Below are 21805 nucleotides of genomic sequence, written 5' to 3'. Positions count from 1 at the left end.
GCCCCTAGGCTAACTCATTTTGGCGATATGTTATATTGTTAAGGCCACATATTTTTTGTCTATTATAGTGCTTACACATTATTGTTGTATGTTTAAGTTTCATATGATAATTTTACATGATCCAAGTGTACATAATATTTTAGGTCTTCAGACAGATGGAAAATTTACATGTTCAGTTTGTGGTTCGAAAATGAAATCTCATCATTCAAGAAGTTTAGGAAAGAAGGTGTTTGATGAGTTTAGGCATTTCTCCACAATAATCATAAGTATTGAATTACTAAAAAAAATATTTTTAATAGGAAACAAGAGACAACATCAAGGCCACAAAGAATTACACCTCATCTATGGAAGTTAGAATACGATCGAATAAATTGTTGAGTTAATGTCTAGTTTATGGTCTAAAATTTAAAATTTATATTTTGATATTGTCTATTATTTAGTAATGATGTAATTTATGCTCATAAAGGTCTTCAAGGCATCAATGAACAACTTCCTAGAGGAATAAAAAGTTATCCTACTCAATTTAGTAGGTTACTATTAGCCATATTTGTCCTCCTGCCAAAATTTGAGTTTTGACTATCAAACATGGCCAACAGTCATATTTTCAAATACTCAAATGTCATAAGAACATATCTAAAACTTTGGCTTATTCCCTATGTCCCTAAGTTTCAAGCCTTTTATGTTATATCCCTTTGAATTTCAAGTCATGACCATGTGAGTACCCTTCATTTGCCTGGTCATTGCAGTCAATGGCTTAACCATCAGTTTGACCACAAGCGTGCAAAATGGTTATCTCCATGGTCTACACAGCTTCACAGCATTTTATTTTTGTATACAATTTTAGGTTGCAATGGTGTGAGGGTCAAACTATTGTAGTCATCTCATTTTTCACACAGTCACAGAGTTAAAGGGTGGACTCTAGTTTCAAGTTGTGACCATGCGACTACCCTTCATTTGCTTGGTCATAGAGGATTAAGGGAAAATTGCGGTTAATGCCATGAAACTATGAAACCCTTCATTCACATTATCACGAGGTTAAACACCAAACCCCAGTTTTGAGTTGCAAGTTAGCGACAAGTGGACACGTGGCGCAGTGGACCAATTTTTTTAACCTATCTTTATCTGTTGTTGATTTTGAGATGATCAAGGGATACCACTATGTCATTATATGGAGTTGCTCAATTTTTTATCCATAGTGACATAATGACAGTATGACACGTGGGAAGCGGTAGGACTAGCCTTTGCAAGGAGTTGTCATAGGTTTCTACCATGAATGAGGCTCCAACTATCAAGTTTTTATTTTCCATGAATATAAATACAATGGAGAGAAAATAGTTTGTCATAGTCATCCAATCTTTTCAAGATCAATGGATGTCTCTTTATCACTAATGAAAGTTGCATAATGAATAGTCATAGTGCGATAGTGACAACAAGACACATATATTAGTGGGCCTGAGGCCATGGTAGTAGCAATTGAAATTTGTTCCATCTTAGGGTCACAATGAGTTAAAGATAGTCCCAAGTTGAGGTGGTAACTGACCAGTGGTAGTTTAGATCACAATTTTGCCTGGTTGCAAGAATTTAATGCTAGCTAGATATCAAGTTGCGATGGTACGATAAAATAAAAGGCTCTGTCTTTGTAGTGTCACAAATAAGATAAATATCAAAGCCCTAACCATGGCGATGTTGCTAAATGCCAGTTTCACGTTGTCGTTGAGTCGCAAAAGTTAGTGGAAAATGTTAAGGGTAAGTTGCAAAGTAGCAATAGATGGTCATGGTTTCGCAAGGGATAACAACTAATGAAGGTAAAGGGTTCCAAAGCCATGATTGATTTTAGTCAAAGGTCAACATGAAAGTTAGTAGAGTGGCAAGGTGGCAGAATGATATAAAATGATTGGACCACATGGCAAAGCTTGAGGATTGACTCAAGTTGACTGATGACATGGCTAACTTGGCATGTTGATAATGAAGAGAAATAGCTCTTTAATGGAAAATTTGATCTTTTTGATCATCCACAACCACTCTTTGACCTTCCCCATGCCTGATAAATGAAAAGGGGCAATCCATTACTACTTGGTTATCCATCTACTTGGTTAAGGATTTAATGATCATCATTCATGTCTTCTCAAGGCTCTATTGGCATGAAATATATGATTTTCTTACATCTAAACATGTATCAAGATCAGATCTTCTTCAAATTTGTAGTGATTGTTCTCTGCAACTTTAAATGTAGTTGTTGTGCTTTGCCTTAGGGTAGAAACTACTTGAGTTATACCTTCACTATAAAAGCAAATTTTGTAACCCTTCTTAGGGTCATCCTTTTTCTTATTCATTAATATTGTATTTTATGCTCTGCTACTATAATTTTCCTTTTATCTAGATGCATGAATGTATTCTCTGTCTTACCTCATTCTCCCATCAATATAAGTGCAGGATTTTCTTGCCTATGTTGGTATTTTGTCTTCTATTCTTCAATTTGCATAATAGTTTCTATTTTGCCTCAAATTTTATAAAGTGAAGTTCCTTCCTTGTAGCATTTCATTTGGTTTCCGATATTTTTGTGGTTGTTGGATTGAAACAAAGGTTGAATCAGTGTATCTTGAGAATATGTTGGTGAATAGTGCATTGTCAGGTAGAAATAAAGTTTAACAAACTATTTTGGTGTATCACCCCCTTTAGATTAGATTATGTAGTTTTATTTTATGCATTCCTTCTCTCTTTTCCTCTCAAAGAGTAGTTAGGTGCACCTTGATAGTAAGGAAGTCAGCCTTCTTCAGAAACACAATCTCACAGTTCAAGTCTCATAGCTTGGAGATTGTTTCCATATTTCACAAGGTTGCCTTTAGGTAAAAACTTTAGGCAAGGGTGCAAGCTTTTGTGGCAATAGTCTCTGTACTACAAGGATCTCCCAATCATCTATTTTTTTAATGTTATGTATATTGAAAAGAATGTAACAGAGACACTATGAAAATATTGAATGGAAGGTGTGATAGAGAAAAAAAATTGCCAAAATTTGTAATGACATTCATGAATCCAATCATGAACTAAAAATTTTCATTGAATAAAGTTGCAATGGAGACTGTATAAATATGACTTCCCTTGCTTGGTTATTAATGGAGCAGCAAAGTGATGCATTAAAACAAGTCATAAAAACACAAACTTTCTGATAGGATTTGCTACAAATATAAGTAGTCTTGTATCAAAAAAATATGATTTTGGGCTAGGGTTAAAAACACATGATTGGTATACCTTTGTCAAGGTAAGTCATGTTCTCTATTTACAATATATTTGAAAATTTCCATGTACTACCTATTGTATTATTTCATAATATATTGAAAAGATCATTTTTTAATGATTCTAGTACGTCCTACCTCTATCCCTTCCACGCTAGTTTAACAATAGTATTAAACAAATTATATAAAATTTTGAAAAATACATGAGGTTAGAAGTGTTATTTCTTAAATTTGTTTACATATATTATATTTATGACTTGTTTTACTATTTATGTAATTTACCATATATTTTAATCTAAAATCTTGTTTATATGTTCTTGTGTGTTGAATCTCTTTTAGGTGGTTATCATATAAAGAAATTGATTAAAAAGATATAAAATATTGGAAGAGAAAAATTCCACATCTTATGTGTGAAATACAAAAGTTTTTACCTTTAACTTATTTCAATGCTCAAGAACACTACCTCATACATCAAGTTGAGGAGATTGAATTGTGTGGACCTATACAAACTAAGTCAATGTGGATGGTTGAGAGTATTTAAAATTTATGAAGGGCTTGGTTTGACAAAGAGCACATCTTGAGGGTTCTATGGTAAAGGGGTATATAGTATACTAGGTCATGGTGTACATTAGTGAATATCTTTCCAAGTTTGCATCAAAGTTTCATGTAGATTTCATTTGGGATCTCAACTCCATCAATAGATTCGAAGGGGAGTACTTGACAGGGAAAGGATGATTGAGGAAAGTGAGAGGTAATTATAATATGTTATTATAGTTAATTAATTCTTATCCATCATCAATATAAGTTGTTTCTAATTGGTCTAGTTATTTTCTTTATAGTTGGTCATGAGTGGGCTGCACTACAATTGTATATTGCAAACAATCTTGATTAGATGATAGTATGGATTCAACAGTCTCAAAAAAATGGTTGTTCATTAACATGAGATGGTGTTGCATCATTAGTTAAAGAAGCTCATCATGATGTAGATCCCAATGTTATGCCAATGGTACTTATTCTAGCATATGACTTAAGAGATAGAAAGGTACATAGAAGATTACTAATCATAATCCATAAGTTTAATATCAACTCACAGATTGATGCAAATAATCTTGACATGTTTGAATAATTGTAGATCAAATACCACAAAGCTATGTACTACCATGGTCATAAATTTTGTATTAAAAAATTAGACAAAATAAAGAAAACTTGTGATTCTAGGATAAGTGCATTCCTTGAGGTCTCCAATATTTCATCTAGAAATGGCATACATCCTCAACAATCTAAAAATTGATACTATGGTATTTTGGATGATATACTTGATTATGAATTTAATTCATTCAAATTAGTTATATATGTCATCAAATGGCATAGGCTATGACTGAATCGAAATGATCCTGATAGGATTGTTATTGAACATGATAGTGAATTTACAATGATTAATACAAAGTAACTTGAGCCAGTTTGTAGTGCATGCCACTAGGTTGCATTTTTGTTATCATTTTCAAACTCTTTTAGGACTAGTTTTATGTTGATGGTTAGTAACATTGTTTTGAGACCATCAGATATTGTGCGATGGATTCAGTTGATATGTGATAAGATTACTTAGACTCTACATTTCATATATGTATGATGATTATTACATTATTCCAGTTATTGGTGATAATTAGTTAGATGGTTTGTTATCACATGTGTTTTCTTATAGATACTTACCCCATACATGCATGTGTATGGTGTGTGTGTTTGTTCTTGGATGGCATTTTTGATGTGGTTAAGGAAGGGAGTCGTAGTCACCTGCTAGTTAGGATCTAAATGATGACTTCCTGCCATTTCTTGTTTAGCTTAGCATATATATATTGTATGTATATGCATAGTTTTTATGTAGGTTGTAGGTACCAGGTATTGACTTCCCTAAATTTCCAAGATGAGCATACCCTATGGCATTATCTCAATGGTAAGAGAGGGGAGATAAATTCTCAAGTCCAAATCCCAACCCTTTAAGCCATTTGTCCTAATTGGAAATTAGGACAAGTATGTGAGTTGAGTACCCTCTAAATGCATCAGATGACATAATTCATAATATTAACCCTTTGGTTTGATTTTGTATGTGTTTTGCTATAGTGGGTTTTTCATATTTTATTTTATGAGTCTTTGGTGTATTTTCTATTAATTAAGCCTAATTAAAGATTTAATTAATGGTTTAATTTAATAGAAAATTAATATGGTATTTTAGTATTTATTTTATTTAACTAATTGGAAAATTAATTAAATAAAAAGAATTAATTTGGGGATAAAAGTTATAATTTTAAAGTTGGAATGTGATAATATTTATTTAAGTTAATAAATATTTTATCAATTAAGTTTCAAAAATGAATTTAAAAGTGGAAAAGATATTAAAATTATTAAAAGATTATAAGTTGCATGATGTGTGCATGTGATTAAAATATAAATATATTAAGATAAAACAAGTGGAGTTATTAAAGTTAGTGCATGAGATTTTAAAAAATTAATAAATTAAATTGAAAAGAGTAAAGTGAATATTAAATAAATTAATGTGCATTATTTTTGTTCACATAGGAGTTTGCAAATTCTCAGGAGTTGTCATGTAGACAACACAAGAGTTTGCACTCTAAGTATGCACATGTTGTCTACACTTAGGAGTTAGCATATTATTTGAGCACATGGTGTCTACAACATTCTAAACACCTCATCATGTTTATCTTCTTATTGTGGAAGTTATGTGCTTAGTTGTCATGCTTATCTCCTAGTTCTTTCTAGACACATTCTAGATGCATCTTAGAGGCCTTTATATAGAGGCTCTCCTAGTGTGTTTGGACAAGCTACATACATTCGAGAAACTCATATGCTTCTACATGCTCATATGCTTCTACAAGCACTTTTAGCCACTTGGGGGTTTCGGTTGGTTTGATTCTTGGAGGAATGGTGAATGTTGGAGAAGGAAGGGAATTTTTTCCTATGGACTTCTGAGGCATAGCAAATTAGCATCAGCATCTAGGTGCACTCGTGATTTTCAAATATTTCATTTGCACTCTTTTCTCTTCCTATCTTCATCGTGTCTGTTATATGTGTCTGAATATACTCCATGAACGAATCTTCAATCTTGGAATTGGAATCTAGATATGTATGTTAATTTTTAATTGGTTGTGAAGAAAATATTAGGAAACCCTAGTTTTATTTATGAAGAAAAATTAGTTTTAACTCGGGTTTGGGTTCGAATTAGAGTCGATTTGAGAAAATAGATTTTAAAAGGGTTTGAATGAATATAAGGATTTTACTATTAAAAAAAAAGAATAGAATAATCAAGGTATAGTAATATTTTTTTCCATCAGATTAATTCTGACTTGTTGTGGTATATATATATATATATATCATTGTGCCCTGAATGTCGTTATATATGAGGAAAATAGATTATATGTTTTAAAAAAAGAAGTTATTAAAAATAAATATAATTACTTACAATTTGTGTGAAAAAAAAATGTTTAATAAACATTTTATACGAAAATGTATTAAAAGAAAGTAAGTTTTTTTTTTTTAAATAATAATATTATATATTGTGGGGGGTTAGTTTATATTACCGCGCCCCCATCTTACCCGATGGTGTACCTGCACGGGTTGCAGAGTACATGCGTGTTTGCAGGATACCGGTGACCCGCGGGCCGCACGGCTTGTATGTATTTGTTCAGCGATTAAATCACTTAAACTTCAATACGCTTTCCCTTACTTTAATATGATATTAAATTTAAAATTCGATTGAGTTTTAATATTAGTTTTGTCAAAAAAATTTATAAATATATATATATATATATTATTTAAAGGGTTATTAACAATATTGTTTCATTACTCATTATTACTAGTTTTGATAATAATATTACTTATAATAATTATATAATTATATTATACTTTTATAGTTAGAATTTAATAGTTAACTTTATTAAATTTAGTTTAATTAAGGCTAATTATTAGTGTATAATAGATTGAAGTTTTAAGTTATTCAATTATTGTTATCGATGATATTGGGATTCAGTAGAATTCCACATTGACTTATTGGAAATCAATGAATAAGTGGAGATCGAATTTAATGAGGAGTGTTTAATAGAAACAAACTCATAATGTGTTGTAATAAAGTCAAAATTAATCATTGAGAAATGATCAAATTATAATTTTAAGCATTTAAGTTATTCGAACGCTTACCTTAGTCAATTGTAGAAAAGAGTCTTCTCACTTGATAATATTCATTGAGCTAATAATATAGTAATGTAATTAATTGATGATTAAGTTATGTAATAAATTTTTATTTGATATGATTCTTTTAACGAGGTTGTAAAGTATTTACATCAAAGTAGATAAGTCTTACTTTCATGACTTGAATAATGACCTTAGATATTTTAATGGTTGCTAGTGATGATTTAATCAAGAGACTTAAATTTTAGTGATATTCAATTGAGTTTTAATTAAGAACTATTAGAATGATATAGAGTCATGGATTGTGTACATTATTAATTAATTTAATTATGTGATTTAATTAAGATTAATTAATAAAGCATGGCATTTAAAGTAAGACTAGTTAATTTTGTTGTTATAATCTTTTTATTCAAAGATTGATAATTGGCTTTCTTATAGTTTAACGAATAACGATCCTTTGATTATGTTGAGAAGTTGAAGTAACATTAAGGAAGAGTTATTCAATTAGTAACATGGATCCTAGCAAAATAAAGCAAATAATTTAATTCAGGTTCAAAGAAGATAAATTTAATGAGTAAATATTTACCCTTAAGTTATTCTTAGAATATTATTTTGAATAATGGAAGGATAATGCTATCGAGAGAATAAATGGGTTGAGTTGTAGATTAAATGAAGAATCTTATACACTTGAAATGTACTTGAAAACAGAAACTGAAACCTCCATACTCAATTCAACTATGTAATTTTAGCAAACCAAAAACATGTGCTTGCATTGTGTTTTCTCTATGCTTCTTGTTTTGGATTTTTGGGTTGACTAGTGTTGACCAGTTATAGGACATCTACCAGAGGCTTGGGAGTTATGTAAATGTGATGGCATGTTGATGTTATTTGGTCTCAATTCTTTTAAAATCCAACCATGGTAATGTGATGGCATGCTCTATGAGATATTTGTATTTACTGATTATTATTGCTCATCAGTCTTCTTGAATGAAGATAAGTTATATGTATCTGAGACACTTGACTTCACCATTTTTGAGTCATCAATCAGTTATCCTTGGATTACTTTCCAGTCGCCATGATGAGACTGAAATGTTGATTTATTTCTTGATGATGTCATGTTGTGACATGTTTTGACTCAACCATTTTGGAGTCTTCGATCAGTATGATTTTGAGATATATTTTGGTTATTGAGAACCAATGGGTACTTTTGATTATCAGTGATACCTTCAGTTGCCAATAGAGAACTGTTGTGGTCATGATTATCTATGGATGTTTTTCATGTGCTCATGGAGATTTAATGCTCTTATTATAAATTATTCTTTTGGTATTTTTCCAGTCACTTGTATAGGACTGTGGTGATTTTGTGATTTATGATTCCATGATATTAGGGTAGGTTATCTACTTGTAGTGTCAGGAAGTGTCTTGCAATGGGGGTCGGGTCCCTAAATGGTTGCCAGGGTAACTCATTGTAAGTTGTTTTAATAAGTAAAAATATTTACACTAAATGGGGATTAAATGAACCTAATAAGATAATTGTATGTTCTCGCCCATGCCTTGAGTGCTAGTACAGACTAAGATGGGAGTAGAGAGAATGCTTGGTTGCGACCTTACATTCTATAGTATGCCTCGTCAGTATGAGAGGATACTAGTGGCCGCACAAGGATCACTAGGAGGCTAGGGTCTATTGAGAGACTGCTAGGGTAACTCTAGCGTGATCCATACGATGACACTTTCTCGCTTGCATAGTAGGCTTCCTACATGTCTTTGTGTGCCTCTAGGATTAGATGTCATTTTGTGATTGGAACCTTTGAGTTAGTATAATTTTAGGATTCCTAGACTTAGAAGAGTATTTATGTTATGTGATTTTGATAACCTGTTTGGGATTTGAGATTATCTCCTTAGCACGGTGGGAGTGGACCATTTAGGTTCCACGGGGTCGGGTGGTAGTGCTTATTTACTCTTATCATTTGAGATCCATCTGAGACACCGTGGCTGATGCATCCTTTGTTGGCATCTATCTTCATGGATTATGATGGTGGACATGTATCCTCACATTGATGATTTGCATATGTTAGATGATGTTATCTTATGCTTTACTTTGCATGCTAGATTACTTTCTGCATATGATATAGTATGATTTAGGAGTGACATTCCTACTATGTTAATACTGGTGATCTCTTCAATGATTTGGAATTTTACGCATAGAGGGATGACTAGGATCCATGATGGTCTAATGATGCTATTAATGGTTGGGAGGAACCATGCACTTAGTTAATTATGTTGGTGAAAATGGTTATCTTTTATGATGTTTATATCTTCTATGATGATGTCTCATGTATCATATGTGGTTTCATTTGCCTTATAGCATTTGCATCATGGAATAGAATAGGATGATGAAGTACTTAATTTCACTTATGTATATTCTTTTAAGTCTTTCATACCATGTGACATGTGTGGTGGATGATTGAGCATTCGAAAATGTAATTTATGAACATTGGACTTTTCAGTATTATATCATGTGGATGTAGTATTAGATGGAATCATTAATACTAGTTGATTTAGATGTTATTCAACGTTAAGGGATCCATGAAGAATGTAACCTATTATGTCTGTTTATGATTACTTTCAGTTGAATAATGTTGTTGCTTTCGCTACTATGTTATGAATGGTTTTACTTTCATGTTTTTAAAAAAAAAATGTTATGAAACTTAGTGAAACTTTAGGTTAATTCTTTGTATCTTTTGGCGAGGCATTACACAGTTGGAGATGAGCCCTATGTTCTTCCAAGCCAATGTGAGCAAGTGTTTTACTTTGGGGTTGCACATAAACCAAGTTGGTCATTTTTTATTAGACATGATCCAAGAGGAAGGTTGGTAAAGTATAATGTGATGGAAGAAGAAGATATTGAAAAATCAGAACATGAAGTAAATGATGATCACGAATGACTATTACACAATGATGAAGAAGAAGATGATGATGATGATTCTGATGATGTTGATGATAACGATGATGATGGTGACAATGATGGTGATGATGGTGATGATCATGATCATGTTGATGAAGGTAGTGATGATCAAGGCGATGATGGTCATGATGATGATGATGATGATGGTGATGGTGATGGTGATGGTGATGGTGATGGTGATGGTGATGGTGATGGTGATGGCGATGGCGATGGCGATGGCGATGGCGATGAAGATGATGATGATGGTGCTAAAGATGGTGGTGGTGATGATGATGATCAAAGTGACAAGTACGATGATGGTGATGATGATGACATAGATGAAGATGATGATCAATGACATGATCAATGAAATGTATGTCTACATATGATCAAGTCAAGTATGATGGGGTCATGATTTATTTATAGAAATTTGTTTGACTTGTATGTTTTTATAATTAAGTTATTATGTGTTGAATTCTATTGTCATGGACTATATACAATGGTATTGCATAGCTACCACACATAAAGTAGAGGTAGGTAATTAAAAATATACAATTATTTTGATGAATGCAACATGTAATTTTTGTCTTCTACATAATTTGTAGCATATATATCATGTAATTTTTTAGGTAACTTAAGATAAATGATTTACGTATGCAGGTTATTTAACGTCTTTGACCAGGATCTTACACAATCAAATGGATCGACAGGTATCACCAAATAGGTATTTGTCTAATTTTTCTTCCTTGAGTGAAGAAAATGCAAGAATAGAAGCCAAAAATGAGACATCTAGTAGGTCTAAAATAGGGAGATCAACTAGAGGTCAAAAGATTAAAAGAAAATTCAATAAATGAATGCAATTTTTTCTTGTTGAGGGGGGTCATATTCTTATGATAATGAGAGTGAAGGCTATAGGAAGGTTCCCTTAAGGTACACATCTTTAGAAAGAATGGGTACCCAAGGAACTACCTCTAGTTAACATCGATTTTTCAGTTAGCAAAAGTATATATCACATAGCTCTATCTTAATTACATGGTTTGGGCCTATTTTCCATGGATGGAAAAATGGTTAGTTACAACAAAGTTGTTGAATTGATGGAGTATGTAGTACTTTGTTACAATTACAACAATTGGATGCAAATTGTGCAATATAAAAAAAGTATGCATAGGTATGCATTGTCACCAAATTATATACAATGCAAAGAAAATGATCAAAGTAGAAGGCTCGCTATGTATATTGATGGAAGGCCAAAAGCAACAGGGAATATTATAGGATTTATAAATAGTTCTTGACTTGTGTCAACTAATAAGTGGTTGAATTGTATATTTAAGGCATGCAAGGGACATTGTGTTTTTGTATATGCGATAAAATCAAGAAGTGCAAGAGAAGAGCTTCTAATAGATTAGAATTTGAATCGTGTAGATACAAAAAACATTCCCTATCATGAGACTGAAAAGTATAACGTTTAAACCAATTACCTCCAATTAATATTGACTCCAATATACAATCTACTATTTTATTAAAAAAAAATTGTTAATTCTATTACTTTGATTTCGTTGTTGATTGCTAAGAATTACTAATCTTTTTCATAGGGTGATATGGATACACCACAAGGCATAGGTAGGGATGTACCAGCTCACACACCTTCTTCAGCAAAGGTAAACCTTAATTAATGTAATTGTACAAATTATATATAGAAACAAATTTCATATTATTAGGGAATTTTACTAATATTAATGTCACAACTTGATACTTATTGATAGGGAAAAGCAAAAATGACAGTAGATCAAATGTGATCTGAAACATAGGCATCATTTGTAGATGACATCATGTGTAGTGTTGAACCCATATTCATGGCCCATAAACTCATAACAAAATATAGTGATGAAATTATTAACCTTGTCCTCAAGAGAAACATAACTGAGGAGACAAAGGCACTAAAAGAAGAATTGATACTTAGAGTCAATTCTTTGAAGGTAAGCAGTAATTAATCTTAAGAAATAATAAAAATTTAGTAGATGTTTATATTTTATAGTATCTTATGGATCATGATCTAAAATATTATGTATTTATCTTACAAGATTTTGTGACATCTGTGAGACTGCGTGATCAATATAGTGAGGTTTGTAGTGCACAACCTTCATGTAAGTAACACTTTCTCTTTACAACATTATAACACTTAACTTTGATCTTTATCCATTGAAAATGAAAATTAAAAATGTTGCAAATGTCTTTGCTAATAAAGTGGCTTTCTCATTTGGACGTCCTTTAAAATCATGTTTTATTTATGTTCCAAAGTCCATTAAATAACTCCTATGAGAAGAAAGAATGCAGCAGTTATACACCACATGCCTGTATCAGATTTTTGTATTATTTCAGATATACAAAGATAACCTGAGTATGCATATGAAAATTAACTCTAGTGCACCAAAAAATACAATTGAGAATTATATCGTTCCAGCCATAGAAACCAATCACAATTGCAACTGTCATCATTCCATACATATCATCTATATATGCAACCACAATAAGAAGCTATCCATTTCTCCAATAGAAACCAATCATTCCATACTGATATGATGCGAGAGTTGGATCTGTTACTCCAAATGAAAGAATTGATACATGAAGTTCATTGGATACATGTGAAACAATAAGAATAATAATAGAAGATTGTGGCCCTACCAATGCAACATTGTTTGTTTTCATCAACATTATATCACTTAACTTTGATTTTCGGATGCTTCTAGCTAGTATCCCATTTGATCTTTATTCATTACAAATGTCTTTGCTAACAATGTATTCTTTATCTTAGGATGAAGTGTGGACACCTCCTTCGATTATCACTTTAATATTATCAAATACATTGTTAGCAACAAGTAGCTTCAAACATCTATGACTATGCCAAGTACAACTAGTAAAACCTTGTTTTGCTATATTTTGTAATGTATTAATCATGCATTATTAGTTTTTTTAGGTGGATTTTATACTCATGGACCTATTTTGTGCACTAATAGATACACCATTAGTTGATAGAAAAATAGAGACTAGTACTACTAAAGCTGAACCATTTCCTGGAGCAACCCATGTGAATAGTACTAGTTCAATTGTGAGGACATTGTTTCTGGTGAAGAAAACTTATAAGTTTCCATTATAATTATGAAAGCTTCCAGGTGCTTTAAAATTTTTATTATTTATAATGTAATTGTAGTTCACTTATGCATAACTCATTTTGGACTAGTAAGCCCATGATGTTTTTGTAGGAAATGATGTATTCTTTGATCATCTTTTGAAATGACATTGAAGTTGTTTGGACCCACCATACATAAAAGGTAAGTAGTTTTTTATCATTGCTACAAAAAAAAGTTCTTCCATTTATTGTACTATATTAAATTTATTGATCTAACAATTTTATTTTATTTTAAGGTGGAATGAACAATGTCCTGAAAAAAATCAGCTCATTACATCTTTTGAAGACCTTTTTGGAAAAAATATTTTTGACAGTGCCCTACTTCTCAAAAGTGCATCCAAACATATAAAGACTATGAGGGACCAATATAGAAGGGGTCTAAAGGATAACCCAAAATATGACCATCCTCCTATGATTCCACTGAGAAAGTGGAATGAAATAATAGAAGATGCAAAAGAGAAAAGGCTACATGGTAAAGGAAATGAACTAGAAAAGGGCAAAAGAAGGTATGTCATAATAGTATTAAGTAGAAAGTAATCGTGCACTAATTAGTGATCTTTGTAAATATATAATCTAACATGTTTCAAAATTGTCATAGAGTGCAGGACACATCAAAAGCTACAAAAGAAAGACTACAAAAAGTTGTCCAATAAACTTGGCTCTGGTGGTTATATGAATCTTTACTCTCGACTTGTAAGTAGTAGAAATAGAATTTCATATTAAAAAAAATTATATAATGTTGCAAAAAAAACAATTTAATTAAATCATACATGCAAAACTAATGATATTAAACAAAAAATATAGGGCACAAAATTCAATGTAGAGCCCACAGATGAAGGTAAAAAAATTTCCTTGACAGAAGGCTATAAAGTTGTAACTACATGCCTACACCAAGAATATGAAAGACATACCCAAGAATCTAGTGCACCAAATGAGACACAAGTAAATTGGTCAAATGAAAATTAAATCAAATTGAATAGTTGATAAATTTCTTTTTTGGTGTTAGTTTCCAACATAAATTGACTGCATAACAATGTGCATAACATTTCACTCCAACCTTCAAATCCTATCGCAGAACCTATGTTTGATGAAGACCATGATGTGCATTTAAATGGTGGAGGTATTAATTTTCTATTGGAAATTAATTATGCAATTATGAATACAATTCAACATCTTCAATTGCAATTTGACGTGTAACCTTTTTTTGAATATTTTAGAGCGTGTTGAACATTATGGTAAAGGAGTGGAGCATGTTTGAAGTATTCAACATGTTGAGGTGGTGGCAGATCAAAATGTTATTATACACGATGTGACATTTTTAGGTAAGAAAAATGCATGTTATGTTCTATTGGTTAATGATTTGTAACAGGAAAAAAATTTAAATTTTAAAAAAAAAGTATGCCAATTTAACCCATTTACTTGTTATTGCAACAGAGCCCCCTTTAGTGCAACAACCTCCTGCTCTTCAAAATAGGAGGTGGCATCATAATTTGACATTACATGTGTCACAAGAGGAGGAGAATGAGGAATATATTGATGCTCTTATCAACCTTTTCCTTAAGAAAGCTAAGAAAAACAAAAGGAAAAAATTATTTTAAAAAAATATTCTTTGATAAACTTTGTTGGATAATGAAAGAATGTTGTTTTAAGTAATTATCTATGAATATTGCATATTAATATTGATTTTTATGTCATATTAATGAATACTATTATGTGTTAATGAAGTCTTGATTAGTATTGTGTATTAATGAATTTTATATCATATTAATGAATGTTATGTGATTGTATTGATTGAATGTTATAGTTCATAAATGGATGAATGAATGAATGAAGTATGTAATTAGATGATAATGGGGAACTTGGATTGATGTTAGGGGGAGGTAGGGTGAGGTCAAATGGGCTTCCACCTTCTCATGGTTAGCCTCTCTATTAAGTAGAGAATATTAAAGTATTCTCAAAACCAAGTGAACCTCAAACTAACATACCTTAATTAATTAATCAATTTCATTCATTGTAGATCTAGAATGATGGTATGATACTCTATGGTATAGCTATGGATATTTGAAAATAATTAACTCTTTTTTATTTGAGCTATTCTTAATTGATAGCTTTTGTTTAGTTTCTTGCTAACGATGAATAACTTGAAGTATTATATCTATTTGAATGTGGTTATCATAAATGTTAAAGCATGTAGCTTCATTTTTTTAGTGTCATGCGCCTAAAGTTGGATGTAGCATCCTCAAGGGACTCCAATTTAGTTTGTGGAAACTATTAGCCCAAAGTTGCCCTCCCGCCAAAAAATCAAATTCAAAAAATGATATGTTTTTACGATCACCTAGGGTTCTCGTGAAATGATTTAACATTGGCCATATTCTATGTTTCATGTTATGCCTTATAATATTTTAAGTTTTGATCATGTGATTTGCATGGTCATGGGCGGTTGAGTGCTAACTAAGGTCAAAATAGTGAAGGTGCGCTTTGCTTTGATTTTGCTCAATCGCATGGTTATATTGACATGTTATGGTTTAAGTTGTGATGACGTAGAAAAGTAGACCTTCAGTCTTCAAGACATATCTTGTGCCGCTGGATCTTCTAGATCTACGGCTAGCGCATGATCACTGCAGATTAAGAGGTGGCTAAACCTTGAGTTGTGATTGAGCAGTTCCCTTTTTTTCACTTAGTCATAGGGGTCACACAATAATAGCCGATCAAGGTGGTGACAACATGGTTATGGTCTAACTTCAGCTTTAGCCAAGTCATGGTAATTAGTAAAGAATTCCAAGTGTGGGTGGTCGTGAGCCAGCCATGACCAACGGATCATGGTTTCGCAAGTAGTAATAGTTATTAAGGGAAGCTGGTGCTAAGGACATGATCATGGGTGATTGAACATAGGGCATAAGGACCTTGTCATAACAATGAGAAATACTTAGTCCACATGGCAGGACTTGATGATTAATCACCAGTTGAATCAAATCACAGTTGATTTGGTGGATTGGCAGTAAGAAAAGCAAATCCTTGAATCAAGAATATGATCTTTCTAATCTCCTACAACCACTTGCATTGACTCCTAAGCTTGATAAGTGCAAAGAAATACTCCACTATCATTTGTTAATCCACTCATTCGGTTAGAGATTAAACAACCATCACTCCTGACCTCTTAGAGATTTGTTTGGTGTGGAAGTGATCTCCTTATGTGTGGATTTACTCAATGGCTAGATCTTTCAACTTTGTAGTAACTATTCTCTAGACATTTGACTGTAGTAGTTGAATTTTTGTCTTGTAATAGAAGTTATCTAGGTTATGCATGCACTATAAAGGCAAGTTTTGTACTCTTTCTTAGGGTCAAATCTTCTCTATTTCTCTAGTACTACCTTGGCATACTACTATAAATTCCCTTTTGCCTCTGAGTTATATGACTTTTTGCCTTATCTCTTTCAAACTATTTTCATACTGTGTAAACTTGTTTTCCTTTCTTTGGTGTACTGTGAATATCTATAATCTACATTCTTTGTATCTCTTTGGTCTGTGAATGATAAGAAGTGAAGTATTCTCCTTGTGGCATTCATATGGTTGTCTGATCTGCGTGTAGTTCACAGATTATGGAAAAGTTTAAATCTGTATATCTTTAGACCATCATAATAATAGCATTGTGCATGTATGGAAAAGACTAGTTTGGACACCCTATTTTGGTGTATCACCTCTTTAGAATAGATTAGGTAGTTACTTTCATGTATTTCTTCTCCCTTTTCTCTTCAAGAATAGTTTAAGTGCATCTTAATAGTAGAGGAAGTTGGCCTTCTCTAGAGACTCGACCTCATAGTTCAAGTCCCACAACTTAGAGGTTGTTTCCATGTTTCATGGGGCTATCCTTAGGTAAGACTTTGGACAAGGGTGCAAGCTTTTGTGACAAAAATTTTTGGCATGCCCGGTGGGACATACATTAAAGATATTTAAAGTTCACTGGCATCAAGAAAAGATTCCTTGTTCATGTTGATGAGATAATACTACCTTTAGTATAAAGCCTTCAAGAGGCTCATTGTTCAAAAGTACTTGGTAACTCTAAGCTTCAGATGCATCTAGTTTTTAGACCAAAGTTGTTGTAATTCATGCCCAAGAGACACACAAGGGCATCTTCCAAACGTAAGCTCCAATATCAAGAACTTTCTCCTTCTAATTCAAGAAGAAAGGTTAGGGTATCCTTATCACTAGTTAGGAATGTGTCAATAACAAATACCACTACAAGGTTTATCTCCACTCCTCCTATTGTTAGGACTTGGCCTAGAATACCATCTACTCATATCAATAGAACACTTGCTTATATGACTAGATCTCATGCTTTTAAAGTTTACTGGTGAAACCTCCACATCCCCTATTGAAAATATTCAAGAACTATCTAATGTTTGTAATATTCATGGCATCTCCAAGGATGATGTAGTGGTCATGCTTCTAGCCTCATCCTTGAAAGGAAAGGCATTACGGTGGTATAGAGGTTTTCCTCACAATTCTATTACTAATTGGGATGGGTTAGGGGTAGTCCTATGCAAGCATTTCGAGGACAAAAGTGACCACCTATCGCTTTTAGAGAAACTAAAAACTATCAAGAGGGCCACCCCATGAATGTATGACTGATTTCAATTATAGATTTCAAAAAACATGGGATAGAATACCTACTGCAGTGAAGCCCTCTCCCGGTAATGCATTCTTGTATTACTTAAGAGCCTTCAATAGTGACATCACTACCACCTTGCAATATATGGGGGGATACACTTTACCAAATGCTTATGAGGTTTCCATAAGAGCTGAAAATATTTTGATACAAGGAGGGAAGTTAGCTCCAAGAACCCCAATGCCTTTATTCCCCAACATGCCTAATCATTAGCCTACTTTAGCCCCTATTCATATCCCCTTTGTAAGTCAACCTCTTGCTATAGTTCCAATAGCCTCTACATCCTCTAATGGGGTTGATAGGATTGAGGCTATGATGTAGACATTGATGCAGAATGTAGATAGAAGGATGTTGGATCGAAAAGGAAGATGGAGGAGAATAGTGTAGAAGTGTAGAAAATGGGAAATGAGTTGGTAACCATGAAGAGGCAATAAGCTCAAAATAATAAGCCTCTCCAACTCTAGGGTCAAGGTCCCATTCACGGTAGACCTCCAAACCAGAGTCATGCCCTCTACAATTAGAATAGACCTATCGAACACCACCATTCTTTGAACACCAACCTAAACAAGGCCTTAGTCCCTCAGAACAACCTTGCCCAAGATCAAGATTTATGCCCTTCTTGTAACTACTCTTATGCATATTGCATATATCAAAAGGTAGAATCTTACTTGGCTTTAACTATACCTAAGTGAGTGGTTGTCCAACAACACAATGCTACTCAATATGTCAATACCTTTTAGTGAGATGATTGTTCTATTATGAATCACCTAGTTGAAGAACATGGTAATGTAAACTAGGATTCTTATTTTTACAATACTAGGAGCAAGAAAAGAGATGTGGAAGAGATGGCTCCTCAACCTCCTAATCAGCCTTCCACATCAAGTGCAATGCCACATGTACAAGCAGTCACCCAACAACACAATGTGAATCAGCCTGTCGATGTTTCTCTACAGTCGAAACACGATGGAAGCAAAGATAATGTGAACATCCCATAGACTATCCTACCTTAGACTTCTACTTCCAAGACTCCTACCAGAACATCTAATGCTCCTTTTAGTGCGGTAGAGTAGATGAGGAAGACCAGTGTAAATATGTCTATGTGAGATGTTGTAACTATTGTATCGTCAAAAAGGAGATCACTGCAGTAGGAGTTGGAAATTTTTGAACTCATAGATGAGCCACCTAGCACAGAGAATGTCATGAGTTTGGTGCAACCATCAAAGGAGGTAGAAATAGGGAAAAAGGTTAGACCTCCTCCATTTTATGTTTCTCTTCTTATAGGAGATAAGCTAGTTCACAACTGCATGATTGATTCAGGAGCTAGTAGTTCAGTAATGCCCAAATGTGTTGTTGATACCTTGGAAATGAAATATGAACCCATTGTGAAAGATGTGTTGGAATTAGATGGTAGTACTATCAAGACTGTTGGAATCCTTAGAAATGTGGAAATGGCCTTACATGCATGTCTAGGTTGCACTATAGTTTAGGTTATATCAATTGCTGAGGTCAAGCAACATTTTGTCATTTATCTATCAAGAGACTTCACTGCTCAAATAGGTGGTTACATATCTTTTGATTGGTCATATATATTTTTTAGGACTAGATATGAACCAAGGCTTCAATCAAAGCAGAACCATTAGCCCTCCATCATATTGATCCCTATATTCCTAACCTCATCAATATGAATTGTACCATCCTAGAGATAGATGAAAATGGTACTGCAAATGAACCTGCCACTTCCTTAGTTGATACACCTAATTTCCTCTTGGATGAATGAGCTAATGCTTATCAGTTTGATCCTATGTCAGATACCTTAGAGACTAGCTTGGGCACGTATTACATATCAGAGAAGGATGCTCCTGTCCATAACTTTATGAAGGCCAAATGATGCAGGAGCATCCAGAGGTATAAGGGCAATCCTGTGTCACCAAAAAAAATGTACTTAGACTTAGTTTCTGTTTCATGTCTTTACATTTTTGGATACCCATTTGGCTCAAATAAAGGTTCCAACTCTCATAGTTCAACTATCAGTGCATTTGAAAATCCCAAAAAAATAGGAGCATGCAATTTGGCCCCCTTTTTGGTGACCTAGAAGGTGTGACTTGGCTAGATGAATGCAATTGAGATTTAGAGCATTCCAAAAAAAGAATCAAGTCAAAAGGCCCCACGGTTTGAAAGTTATTGCAATTTTTCGAGTTTTGGAGACCTCCTAAGAATGCTTCAAAGTCAGGTTTAGGGCATTAAATGACATCAAAAAGGGTCAAAAAATGGGGGACAATTGAAGCTTTTCCATAGGGCTATAGAGCGCTTCGAGAGCTTTTCGAAAATGTAAACGGTTCATCAATCGGAGCTACGGTTCAAAAGTTATGCCTCCCGGAAGTTCAGCTACCGTTTCTGGATTCTTCTAGATTTGCACCGACTTCTAACGCAGCTTCTGGAACCTTCTATTTTGTCGGTGGATGCCTACTAGCACTTTCTAGAATGTACTCCTAGTCCTTAACCCTCCGGGGTCTATTTAAGGAGATTTTGGCATTGTAAAAGGCAGTTCGGATTGGAGCTTGAGAGGAGGTGCTAAAAGGAGAAATATTCTCCAGAGTTATGCTATTGTAAGCCCGTAGGGCATGTTTTGAAGTTTATTTCTCTGCACTATTTGTACTAGCTTATTTTCTCAGTTAATATAATTCCCCTTTTCTATTGTGTCCATTCTGTTGTTGGGTTGTGTCCCCATCACCAAAGAAGATACAAGTGGGATATGGAGCATGTACTTTGATGGATCAAGAAATAAAAATGGGTCAAGGGCTAGTGTAATGTTGCTTTCTCTTGCATTAGAAAAGTACTATTTCTCATTTAGGTTGCAGTTTAGTTGTACTAATAATGTAGTCAAATATAAGGCTTTGACTCAAGGTCTCTTAATTGCTCAAAAAAGAGGAATCCAAGCATTAAGTCTGTATGGGGATAGTGAGTTTGTGGTCAATCAGATGAGGAACCAAAATGTCACTAAGAATAATTTGCATAAGTCTTACAAATATAGGGTATGGGATTTTCTTGAAGATTTGAGTATATTTAATATTCAAAGCATTCCTAGAAAAGAAAACAGACATGCTGATAGACTTATGGTAGTGGGTGCATCCCATGATGTCCCAAGAAGCCTCAAAGATGAGAAGAGACAGATAATGCCATGTCCCCTTTTCAAATAATTAAAAAATAATAATTTTTGCTAAGGCAGGCAGGCCTAAGAAAGTGAAGTTTCGAAAAAAGGGGGTTAATCTTTGGAAACCATTGGACTAATAAATGAAAATTATTATTAAAATATGTTTCATTAACCTCTCTTGGATGTGAGTTACAGTTATGCCCTCTTTTAAGTGGTTTTGGAGGCATTTTGGGCTCATTTCAGAACTTGATTTTGCTGATTTCTTTGTTATTCTTCAGAGGCTGCCAAACCTGTGGAGAAGGAGACCCAAGAACGGGAGTTTGCAGGTTTCCAGGGAGACCCAAGAATGGGATTTTGCAGGTTTCCAGGAAGGCTAAGGATGGGAGTTTGAAGCCATTCCATGTGCATGCTCATACAGAGTTTG

Source organism: Cupressus sempervirens, chromosome 11, assembly GCF_028749045.1.
Source record: "Cupressus sempervirens isolate cs-2001-9-10 chromosome 11, ASM2874904v1, whole genome shotgun sequence".
In the NCBI taxonomy this organism is placed as follows: domain Eukaryota; kingdom Viridiplantae; phylum Streptophyta; class Pinopsida; order Cupressales; family Cupressaceae; genus Cupressus; species Cupressus sempervirens.
This window is presented reverse-complemented; position numbering follows the sequence as displayed.